Source organism: Sitophilus oryzae, unplaced genomic scaffold, assembly GCF_002938485.1.
Source record: "Sitophilus oryzae breed Bouriz unplaced genomic scaffold, Soryzae_2.0 scaffold_227_pilon_pilon, whole genome shotgun sequence".
Lineage (NCBI taxonomy): Eukaryota > Metazoa > Arthropoda > Insecta > Coleoptera > Curculionidae > Sitophilus > Sitophilus oryzae.
The window spans coordinates 3422972-3436250 of NW_022146782.1; the positions used below are offsets into that span (position 1 = coordinate 3422972).

Here is a 13279-nt window from a genome sequence, read left to right on the forward strand (position 1 = left end):
ACCTATTTTTTTTATCTGTCCTTCTAACGTCACACAATCTTGGACACAACTGTTCTGGACACGACTACTCATGCCCTCACCTAATACGCCATTTTGTAACGACGTCCATCTTGGATTTTAAATTTTGTCATAATCACAGTATTCTACTAGTGTAGCCCTTTCATTTGATACCCATATTGAGGGGGTGGTGGAAAATATGAAATCCGCCATTTTGTACCGGCGGCCATTTTAGATTTACAATGTTATTGATATTACTATATTGTATTGTCATCGGAACTAAAGGTGTGTACCAAATTTCAGATCAATCTGACAACAGGAATGTACTTAAATTTCAATTTCTAATTTTGACCCAAATAAACAAACAAATAAATAAATACCGTACGGGCTAAATAAAACCGTTTAAAAAGGAGCTAAAAGTCCACTAAATGGACCTGGAAGACTCCATCCGTAACCTGGATTGGGAATCCTCCAACGGTCTAAGACACTCGAACAAATTTCTCAAGACTTTACGACCGAAAAAAATCAAAAAATTTTCTTGATTTTGGCTTTTTTAACAGGACACTGTGTCCTCAATGAACACCGCACACCTCAGTAGATTGAAGCTAAGAAACAACAACGACTGCATATTCTGTGGGAAAAATGGGGAAACACCAGAACACTTTATCACTGAGTGCGCCTAGACGACAAACATTCGTGTCATTAACCTTGGTACGACTGATATAGGAGATGGAGAACTAACCTGTGTAAAACCGTCTCAGATACCGGCTTTTGTCAAAGCCCTGAGATTGCATGATGAGTTGTAACTCAAGAAAGGGAGACACAAAATGCAAAATGAACTTTCCACAAACATTTTGCAATTTTTTTTTAATTATTGTTAATTTATAATGTTAATGTTCATAATGACGAGGTGGTTTTGGTTATTATTGTTATGTACGATTGAATATGGTTCTTGTGTCGAAGATTGTGCTGAAAAAGTCACTGATTTTGTTGAAGATGCTCGAAATTATGAATATTCGCTTGGTCCTTGAAGAAAAATGGGAAAACAATATATTTTGAGTCTCATTAACAGTATGAACTGACATCTACAAAGAGTTATAACAGCAGGGGGAGGCAATACAAAGTATTAGACTATTTTTACAAGTTTTTTTATTTGTTTGTACACTTGGTTATTTTTTTAATATCCTTAGTTCTGTTAGTGTTACTAATATTTATTAAAACTAAGCCTGTATCGTTACTTTTTAACGTTTTTTTAAATTTTAATATAATAATAATAATAACAGTTTATTTCTGTATAACAATCGTTTACAAATGCTTTAAACATTAAGGACAAAATAATCGTACAGAAACAAACGTTTCCCCACAAAAGTTTCCTTGCTCGTCGGTTTATCCATCCATGCACGAATAATTCTGACCCGTGTATTTGATTTTTGTTTGCTATCCTAATTTAATCCATAACAAAAAAAATTAATAAATAAAATAATCCAAGAACCTATAGATATAATATTACTATTAATGAATTTCCTAGACTATGACTATACTAAAACAAATAAAAACTGAAACAAAAACAAAATCTACATATATCACATTTTAGTTGTTCTTATAGTCCATGAGCAAATTAATCTGAGATTTGGGTGTGCTTTGCAGCCATTAGTTAAGCCCAGCCTTGAATTGCCGTAAAGTGTCAACAATCTTTAGATTTTCTGGTAGATGAATACTCGTGGTGCAATAAATGATATAGAGTTCTAATCAGTGTAGATATGACATTACGACAATAGTCACCAAAACCAAAGAACACTTTAAACGTGACAAAAAATTCTCCTTTGCGTTTTATTTAAAAATATTTCTTTATAAAAGCAAAGAGTTGAGATTGCACTTTTGAAGAGAGCTGCACAAGGGCAATAAAACGCGAACAAAAACAACGAATAAAGGACAGAAGAGATAGAAAACGTTTGGATACCTTAACAATACGGTAGAACGAGCAGTAAAAGAGAAGATAGGGCGTGATCTGGCTCCTAATACGACTGATCAGGTTTCAACTTTCGTTTCGCCCTGGCGATCGAACGGAAACTTTTACGAGTCAACTCGACAGCAAGGGGAATAATTGAATAATATTAGGCAAACCTAATTAAGCCCGAAAGATATGGGGAAGTATCGAAGAAAGTTTTAGACATTTTTTTTCATAATTGAAAAAATTGTGAGAGACATTTTCTGATTAAAATATGACACGATATTTTTTGGCACACCCAGTCTAGTTTTACTGCAACTTTACTATTATTGATTTTTCTTTAAAGAGAAAATTGCAAGTATCCAATCCCTCGTTACCAAAATTGTATGCGTTGCCAAAAATTCATAAACCGGACAAGTATATGCGCCCAATTGTTTCGGCTGTAGGTTCTCCGACTTATTTGGCAAAATGGTTATCAAGGGAGTTCGAAAATTTACCTAATCATGAACCTTCTTTCTCAGTTAAAAATAATATTGAATTTATTAACAAAATTAAAAATATAACATTGCATGAAAGTGAAATTTTGGTCTCCTTTGATGTATCTTCGTTGTTCCCAAGTGTTCCAATTCCACATATTTTAGGCTACTTGAAGGAATTACTGAACGCAAATGGTCTCGACAACAAAACTGTGATTGAATGTATTGAGCTTACATCGTTATGTATGAAACAAAATTGTTTTCAATTTAATAACAACTTTTTTGAACAGCGGGAAGGTACAGCAATGGGTAATCCATTGTCTCCATTTTTGGCTAATTTATTCATGAGCAGGTTTGAAGTGGAGGCTATGAATCAGTTTGAGTATTTTCCAAGAGTATGGTTTAGGTATTTGGATGATATTTTTGCTGTTTTTGACACACATTCAGACCCCATAGATAATTTTATTTCTAAGTTAAATAATCGTTTTGCTTCCATTAAATTTACACATGAAATTGAGAACAACGACAGATTACTATTTCTAGATGTATTAGTTATTGCTAATAATTGCCTGTAGTTATTCTGTAGAATATTATTCTGTAGAATATTAGTTTTTGAATTTTATTTACATCAACTTAATACATAACATAACCTAAATGCTTTATTTAATTATAATATTATATTTGTCTATGCGGATAAAAATTAAACATTTACAATAATTATATGTATATACCCATTGATTATTATTTTAGCGTTAATATACCTAAATTTCAGATATATAAATAAATACATTAAATATATAGTTATTGATAAAAAAATATTAATAAACTTAATGATGAAAATGTTATTGGTACTTTTTAGAGATATATGTTTTTTTTTCATAAATAAAAAAACCTGTAACACAAAAACAAACCTCTATAAAATTATAAACATATTTTTCAAACATAGCTTACACCTTTTTGGAGGGTATATTTCATTAAATATGGGTTGGTGTATAGTTATAGTGTAGCCTTTCTCACATATTTAGATACTCTCTTTGCAGTTGGGCCCATTATTTTCTATTGGTGGCTATGCGTGCCCAAGTTACCCCTGCTAATTTCCTAATATCGTGGTCCCATGTCAGGTTCGGTCTTCTTCTAGGTCTCTTAATTCCTCTTGGCTACCATGCTGTAATTTTTGTGGTCCATCTGTTGTCCGTCCTTCTTGCCAGGAGTCCTGTCCATTACCACTTGAGGGATTTGATTCTGTGGATGACATCTATTACCTGGGTCTTTCTTGGTTATTCCCAGCATATTTCGTTCCATTGCGCGTTGTGTGACCTGCAATTTCCTGATAATGTCCGTTTGAAGTGTCCAGGTTTCGCATGCATAGGTCATGACTGGTAGTACCCATTGATCCAATGTTTTCTTCTTTAGATAAAGTGGCATTCTAGAATGAATATGATTAATATGGGTATATTGCCACTGAAATCTAAAATATAACAAAAGAAAATTGTGAAATTCAAGACAAACGTAAACCAGAAGTAAAAAACAAAAAGAACAAAGAAGAACTAATTAAAATGTATATTACTTTATTATGTGATTTGTTAATAAGCTGGCAGAGTAAATGACAGCGAAACAAAAAGAGGGGAAGTAAAGTAAATTAAGACACAGAATGCCTGTGTCTTCAAGAATTAATTCCAAGCGCGATAATGAAGCTTGGCAGTCGCGAAATACAACATAAAATGTAAATTTTGCGTCATTTTCACCTTCTTTTCGGTTAAAGGAATTAGTCGGAAGAGTGTCATAATTGACTGTCTTATATTTCGACCCTTTTTAGCCATTTTGCACCCTCTTGCCGTATGTTTACTTCAAAAAGATGAATATCTTTATCGATTCTCTGTTATATGTACAAATATTTCAGCAAAAATAAAGTTGTAAGTGAAGTCTTGAATGTTCAAATTTTATGGTATAAATCTGCCTTCAGATTTGTACTCTTACACTAGTAAGAGTAAATTATCATTTTGGCGGTCTATTTTACTACAGATAGAGAAAACAGTAAAAAGAAAGTAAAACAGTAAAAACAGTAAAATAGACCGCCAAAATGATAATGCAGGCAGTAATTATCGTACTTACTAAAGTATGGGGACACTTGAACCAGACAGCAGACTTACTAATTTTGCTGTCTGCTTTACTATTTTACAGTTTTTACTGCCTGCATTATCATTTTGGCGGTCTATTTTACTGTTTTTACTGTTTCACTTTCTTTTTACTGTTTTTTTTTCTATCTGTAGTAAAATAGACCGCCAAAATGATAATGCATGCAGTAAAAACAGTAAAAAAAAACAAAAACAGTAAAGCAGACAGCAAAATCAGTAAGTCTGCTGTCTGGCTCAACTGTCCCCATACAAACTCTTACTGGTTGGCAACATTGTGTTTATGTCAATGTACTGTGTGATACTCTTTTTTTTTGGCTTTTCATTGTATCTTTGAAAATTTGCATGTTTTTGCTTTGTTTTTTATGCAGACGACATATTTTTTACTATAAAAATTACTATATTTCAATACAACCCGAGTATTTTTTTGGAACAAAACTAAATAGTTTATTATACCTTAATATGATTTTATTATCAAAATGTATTAGCAGCACGTAACCTAACCTATGTTTTTTAGTACACTTGTTCAATAATTAAATTAATTTTACCTGTTTTCCTATTTTTGATTAGTGATGGGTTGTTATTTAACTATCTGTTATTTTATAACAATTATTTAGAAATAACATAACGCAACCGTTACTACTTTTAAAAAATAACAGATATAAAATAACGATACGCAGAGATCGACCGTTCGTGAAACGAAGTCGGCGTTCTGCAACGCCACGAAATTCGATGCTGCTCGAAGCAATTCCAAAAAACCACTAGTATGGATTATGGATGGAAAATATGTTATTTCGACAACCATCGATACAGGCGGCGAGATACAACGGACAACGGAGTGGGGAATGCGCTACGGCGCGGCCCGGTGAACGTAGCTGCATCGGTCGATGGTCGTGTGGGGCTTGCAGCAGCTTAAAAATAATAGGATATAAAAGAAGCAGCTTTTTTGAAACAGTTGCGTGAATAACGCCTGGCTGTCGAGATAACAGGAGTGGGAAAGGAACGCTGCTGCATCGGTCGATTGTCGATGGAGGCTCGCAACGGGTTGGAGAAGCAGTCATTTTAGAGCCGTTGTTTTTTAACCTGTTACGAGCATAACAGAGCGGCGGTCGAGATAATCGGAGTGGGAAAGTAACGCTGCTGCATTGGTCGATTGTCGATAGAGGTTGGAAACAGGTTGGAGAATAACGCATCAGTTGTTTTAGATACATTGTTTTTCAACCTGTTACGAGCATAACGGGCGGAGGTCGAGATATTATGGCGCTGTATGTTTCAGTACTTACTTATTAAGTTTCAATACTTAGGTATTTATTTATTCTGAAAAATTTTCAGTCAAGTGAGATGCATCCTGTACACTGCTACGCAATTCAGGATCTACAGGTAGATCAGAATGTATAGGTATAGACGAGTGGCGGAATTTTGGCTTTTTTTATATCGCAATTTGTAAACAGCGCTTATTTGTAAACAACCACCATTTTTAGAGAGGTATTTTAGATAACAATCGATACTTAGAAATGTTTTGACACCCTGGAAATACTACCACCGAGCACGTCATTGTTGCAACTTGCAACTGCGTCAATACGCCTGGCGGTGACCGCCTCATACTCTTTCAGATATTTAGCAATAAAATAAAGAAACCTGTTATTTTTAAGCTGTTATTTTAAGCTGTTTTTTATAAATAACTATAACAGTTTCAACTGTTATCTAAAAATAACAGTTTTGCCCATCACTATTTTTCATATAACATTATCTCTATTCACCATATCTATAATTTTCGACTATTCCCACAATTATATTTGATAACGTAAATATCTCCAGTCAACAACTACCAATTAGGGCATCTACGGTTAACCAGATCCCCAACTAAAACCCTTCGAATTTCGGCAAATCAAAATACGCCAACCCTTATTTCCTTCGGTATTTTCACCTGAAATTTGAGCAATGCTTTGGGGTAGGATTTTACCTCAATTTACATTGCGTAGGTAAACAAGGGTTTGGTCTTTATTTATCCCAAGAGAATATTAGTATTTAAATGTATAAAATATTCGAAACAATCACACTGAAATAACAGTATATATATACAGGGTCACCCAAATTTGTGCCTCAAAGCTAGATAATCTCGGACACTAGAGGAAATTCGCGAGTTTAAAAAAGTTTAAAGATTCAAAGCGTTAAAGGAAATTTCTAATAAATTTCCTTTATTTTCTTTCATCCTTTTCATAGGCAAATCTGACGAACAAGAATACAAAAGACTGCATATATTGCATTTGTATCGAGATATATAGGAATATTTTATTAAATTTTCGCCATGCATAGCCTATAGTGTAAAACGCGAAATATTAAATTTTGTTCGGAACTAATGGTTTTCCCGAGGCTGTGGGATGGAAATCGTTTGGAACTATTACATTTTCCCCTCAGGAAAACTGAATATATATACTGCAGTTACTGCACTCTGCGTTAAGTTTATCAATTATTTCAATTTAAATAATTTAAAACATGGAAAAGCAACGGCCAGCTACGTCGAAACACCGGTTCCCATTAGAACACCGAAATGAAGCGACGTAAGGCAATACTAGTGGATGGACGGGTGACCTGTTCGAAACTCTGTATCGTGCTGTTGTCCAATAAAAGCAAAAGTGTAAATCTATTGACACACACTGCTCATTCGCGCCGGTTCAAGGCCGGATGAGATCGGATATGTCGTGAGTAAGAGACGATTTAGACACTTGCCAAGTCTGTAGGCCATTGACCACGATATTGCCGAGGACCGCGGTTCGGATTCCGCTTAAACAAAGTAGGCTCCGTCCATATTAGCCCTGGCAGCAAAAAGGAGACGTTAACTTCAAATCTTTACTTTAAAACATGGAAGTCAGTTAAAACAGTAGATTTTTATTAGAAACATCATAAAATTCCAAAATAAGCGACTAAAATTCTTTTAGGGCTGTAATAAATTTACTAAAAATAAAAAGCGACCAAATTATAATTTGGAGCTCTATATGGACGTTCATAAAACCATTTTCCATATACATGAATAAAGATCAAAAATATGCATACGGTAATAACTTTTAAATGAATGAATCATAAAAATTAGGCGAAATTTCTGAGAATGAATTAGATTTTTTATTTAAATTTTACGAGTGTATAAATAGGAGGAAAGCGTGCTTTAGGAGATTAAAATAAAAGTTTTTCCATGTCTATTTAGGAAAATCTAAAATTAGAAAATATACTTTAATATGTCATGTTTTATAGCATATATACAGATTATATACTGTATACTCTTTCGTATACAAAAGGTACCGGTTGTAGGTATACTAAACAATAAGAAGTAAAAAATATTTAAATATAGTTTCGAAATTTGTTATATTTAATATTGTTTTTTTGTTAATATTTTTTATGAATAGGTATGTAAAACTTGGAAAATAAGTTTGTTATAATAATGCTTTTATTTATTCACTATTCTAATAAAAAATTTATCTAGTAATGCTAAAACACTCTATATGAAAGTCGATTAGAGAAAATAGTATGATTCATTGGCAAGCGATGTAAATATTTGTGATCAGGTAAAATTGTGATGTAAGAGGAGCCTTAGCTTGCACGGGCGCGGCAGGTCAGCCAGTCGTTGATATGCCGGCCGGCTGTGTAGTGTTGTGTTTTGTCACAGAGCTGACAAATGGAGGTTGTGAGTCTTTTGACTAATATAGTTGCAAGTCGTTTGACTGTAAGCCAACGGGGTCGTTTGATCACGGTAAGAAAACCTCTTGGGACGTCCTGCCTTCGAGTTGGTCTTGAGAGTTTGAGGTCTCCATAATGTCTTCTCGATTGACGATGCGGCGTTGGGATAGTGAGCTACCCAATAGCCTATTCGATTGGGATGCGAATCTGTTTAGAGGCAGAGTTGCGTCCGGGGGAAGCCCCTATACTATTTCAGGTGACACTAGATAGTTGTTGAAGATTATTAACCAATAGATCCGAATAATATTTATTTTGAATTAGATGGAAGATATGGAATGTGATATATTGAATAGAATATCAGTTATGTCAGTGGCTAGGGGGCTGAGTACCCCCGGGTGAGTCTTACTATTTAACTATCAATTTTATCCAGATCAGTAAATGTTTGTTTTGTTATTTTCATGTACAATGAGAGAGTGCTTGCCAATGACCAACTAAATGGATATTTGAGGTGAATTGCATTGTGAGACCCGGTTGAGTAAGCCCCAAAAATACCGATTTTACAAATATTTTGATATTAAATGTTTCAGTTAGCTATACAGGGTGAGTCTTGAGATAAGTGCAAATATTTTCAGGGTTAGTAGATCTCGATACAAGAAACATAGGTATTTCCTCTTTAACGTTTGTCAAATAAGTCCAAAATAACCAAGATATTTTACTTTAAAAATTAAAAAAAAATGGTTTTTTACTTAGATTTTGAGATTTACCTATGTTGCCATATTATGAAGGTATTACGTGAATTTTAACTGAAAATTGTTCATATTTTGCTTTTATTAAAGTGTTGTCACAAAGAAATGTCACTCAATTTTAATGTCAGTAGTACTCAATACAAAGAACAAATGTGCTTTCTTTCTCTGTGTGATACACGAGTGTATTATTTACTGATTTGGAACGATGTGTCAATAAAATTAAGGTAATTTTGTCCAGAATAAAAAGAGATAGAATAAATACATATATCCGCAAAGGAGAATTACCTCAGAGTGATAAAACGCTAAGAAGGTTTGGTAGGATAGAATAACGATTGCTATTATAATTTTATAAAAAAAAAGTTGTGTGTGCTCTATGTGCGCGTATTTGAAGAAAAGAAACATAGGTATTTCCTCTTTAACGTTTGTCAAATAAGTCCAAAATAACCAAGATATTTTACATTAAAAATTAAAAAAAATGGTTTTTTACTTACATTTTGAGATTTATCTATGTTGCCATATTATGAAGGTATTACGTGAATTTTAACTGAAAATTGTTCATATTTTGCTTTTATTAAAGTGTTGTCACAAAGAAATGTCACTCAATTTTAATGTCAGTAGTACTCAATACAAAGAACAAATGTGCTTTCTTTCTCTGTGTGATACACGAGTGTATTATTTACTGATTTGGAACGATGTGTCAATAAAATTAAGGTAATTTTGTCCAGAATAAAAAGAGATAGAATAAATACATATATCCGCAAAGGAGAATTGCCTCAGAGTGATAAAAAGCTAAGAAGGTTTGGTAGGATAGAATGACGATTGCTATTATAATTTTATAAAAAAAATGTTGCGTGTGCTCTATGTGGGCGTATTTGAAATAAAACTTTTTACTTACAGCCATTAAATTGAGGGATTTGAAGGAAATGTTTGAAAAAGTGACATAATACCGTATGATCGAGAAAAAACGGCGTCAAAGGCGGCTGGGGAATGACTATCGATGCTATTTTTGACGAGGTCGAACTCTGCTCAAAGTTAATTAACTTTATTTTGATTTTTTTAGTTAATTAAAATCCTTCTTCTTTTCACTTTAAAGATCTTCAAAAAAATTAAATTTTAATTAAAATGAATACTAAATGTAGAAAATCTGGAAGACAATAGTAAGTTTCCGGATTTAACAATACAATAATCAAAAATGTTGTCGAAATGTCTCGGTCGGAGGCTTGTCGGACGACGAGATTTAGTTAGGTTAGAGTCTTACTGGTCTTGCTCTTCTTTATTTTTAAAGGCGTTTACTGCATTAAGGATGATTTAATATCGATTTTTTATTGAGTAGAACTGGTGCAGATCGAAACATTTGAGAAAACAATTTTTTGGAAATTGATATGTGTATCTGGAAACTTTCTATTCTTTTCTGGTTTTTCTATATAAGGTATTAATTTTTGACAAATTTTATGTCAGTTCTCAGTAACTGACGTCTAGAGTTCTATCTCGTCAAAAATAGCATCGATAGTCATTCCCCAGCCGCCTTTGACGCCGTTTTTTCTCGATCATACGGTATATTGCTGTTTTAATATAAATATTATTTTCAATTTATTTCTGTAATCTGTACATTTTCTGTTTCCTCAATAGCCTGCCAATTTCTTTGAATACCACCCAAAATACACACTTTTATGCAAACGTCTAATAATATTAACGCCCCTTAAAATTTAATTAAGAAAAGAAGAAATTTTGAACCTAACCAACAATTCGCGTGGTCGGTTTATGTTTACATGCTTTTTTCTTTTATTTATAGTGATTTACTGTAATTTTGTTAAATTATACAAATATTTTCGTTGATTATTGGTTTGAAATAAATATGAGAATGTCCTGCAATGAAAATGCGAGTTGCTTAGCTCTAATAACTCTAATTCTGAGCTAGGAAATGAACTGGATGCTTTACCTAGACCGTTATTCAGAAGCTACAAACCTATCGATGACACAACCGGAGGATATTGGTATACAGGTACAGTAACAAGTTAATTATAATCATTTTCTTTGCTTTAAATCAAATGTTTTTTGGTGTTTTGCGCGATCGTGCGATCCTTACCTTGCAAATGCGCTGTTCTATGTTTTTTCTGATCATTATCACTCTGATGGAACAGTCAATCGATTTATTCATAAATATTTCATAAGGTTATTATCCTCGTGAACCGATGGAGTATAAATATTTAAATCCAACGAAAATAACTACTCGAAATGGACAGGCGTTAAAAAATTATTTCGTTTGTCGCTTAATAACATTATTTGTTTCGATTTATATCGAACAATGTGCACGTGTGTTGGGTGATTTTGGAAAATGCCATTTCAGCAGTTAACTGGCAATGCAATAATATAAGTCTAAATTATTATTTTAGCAAAAATAAAAGTGCGAAATGTGGAACTCCAATTTCCTCAATAATTAAAATAATTTTTTTCATATACCCGGCTACCGACGATATAAATAAGATCCTGGAACTACGCAAAACGGACATTATCAAATCTTTGCAAAATTTTATACTCTGTTTTTTTTCTCACGTAAGATTTCGACAGACGATGACAGAAGAAAAGCAGATGACGTCCCATATAGTAAACGCCACGAATGTTTGGGAGTGATTCATCGGTCGCTACCATGTGAACTAATCTGTTCAACGTCACATAAAACTTAATTCCAGTGCCGTGGTGTTTCAAGTCATATGATAATCAATATATAATCTTTTGTAATTTGTTGTTTTAACTGTCAAAGTCTTGTCAAAACATATATTTGGTTATAAATATAAAATGGAATACCCCATTGGTCGCACTGCAAGCACACCAATGGACTGACGCACAAAAACGAATCAATCAAAGAAACGCGATATAGTATCGTCTTTGTCAATCACGCTAACATTTTAGAATAAGTAGGAGGAGCGCAGGCAGATGATTAGACCGGGCTTTAAAAACCTACGTCAGCGGTAAAAATTTACGTTTTTAATGTAAAAACGATAGCGCGCGTGTCGATTCTAACTTCATCAAGCGATGAATCACTCCCAAACATTCGTGGCGTTTACTCTACCAATCTATTTATTTTACTAAAAAAAGTTTCTAATAATTTTTAAGTTACTTTAAGTTAATTATGGATGGGTTTAAATATAAATCCGTCATATGTCGTCCCTTGTTGTTTTTTACCAGTTTTATTGGTTTATTTCAAAGATGACAGATCATATTTCAATTTTATTGGTTTGACGGAACGATGAACGACAAACGGACGCCGATACGTATGAGCTACTCGCGTTTAGATTTTTGAGGATTGTCAAAGTCTTGCCAAATTACAGGTTATAATTTTGTATCAACTTATGTCAAATATCTGCGTTATGGAAGGTGATACATTTTGATTCGTGTTATTACGTGTGTTTTGTGCCTTTTAAAGCCAAGTGGAGGAAAAATCGAGGAGAAAATTAACTGTAGACCCAGAGCACAGTTTATACTTAATACTCGCTGCCCAGGTTATACACCAATAAAGTTTCCATCAATAAAGTTTGTATACCATCTCGTCGTAGATAAGTGCATCTCGTATAATATGGTACAAGGATAATACTAAACATATACTAAAAACTGGAGTAGCTGTAAAATATCGACATCACACTTTAGGTAAATAATGGATTTTAGAACTGCAGAAAAATAATGTCAAAAGGTACTGGTTTAAAAAAATTAAGATTAAAGTTAATTAATCAACCTTTAAGATATAAAATTTGGTAAGTGTTATTATTAATAAAATAGTTTGTTTTATTTATTCCCGTGGAATATTACAAATTTGTATTTGTACATAAGTTATATTGATAAATATAATCATAAATACGGGTAGTTTCATGAAGCTTGAAAGTAAGAAGTAGTTCTTTTTTATATTTTTTTGGTATGTGGTGTTTTGTTCTTGTTTCTTTTGTGTTAACACATACCGTTTTATTTTAAATAAAATAATTCGATCACATTTTTCAGTTTTTACAGTTTTTTTGAAGTAATCACTTCCTTCCTGCTATGCCTTCCAGTGGTACCAACCTATTTCTTTGTAAAATAAAATAAACATACCTTGTAATTAAAATGACAGAGTATCTATCACTGTCAAGGATCTTGTCGTTAGACAGACATAGTTCATTGATGTTTTTGTGCAGACAGAAAATACTGATTTCAGCAATTATTGCTGATATAGCGATTAAAAGATAATTCCACCTATATCCAATATCAATCGAACCTTAGTAGTGTTCGTTCTAAGGCCTTAATAAAAAGAGTTATGTTGCGGCGCTGCGGTGGGACCTT

General features: G+C 33.1%; 1 protein-coding gene across 1 annotated transcript in view; it reads left to right on the plus strand.

Moving 5' to 3' along the window:
• Positions 1-10903: 10903 nt before the first annotated feature.
• The window catches only part of LOC115884377, a 104311-nt gene continuing 101935 nt past the window's right edge, over positions 10904-13279 (plus strand). Inside the window, exon 1 of the mRNA XM_030902937.1 lies at positions 10904-10973. The gene's annotated coding sequence lies outside the window, so the exon portion shown is untranslated. The remainder of the gene's footprint in view (positions 10974-13279) is intronic.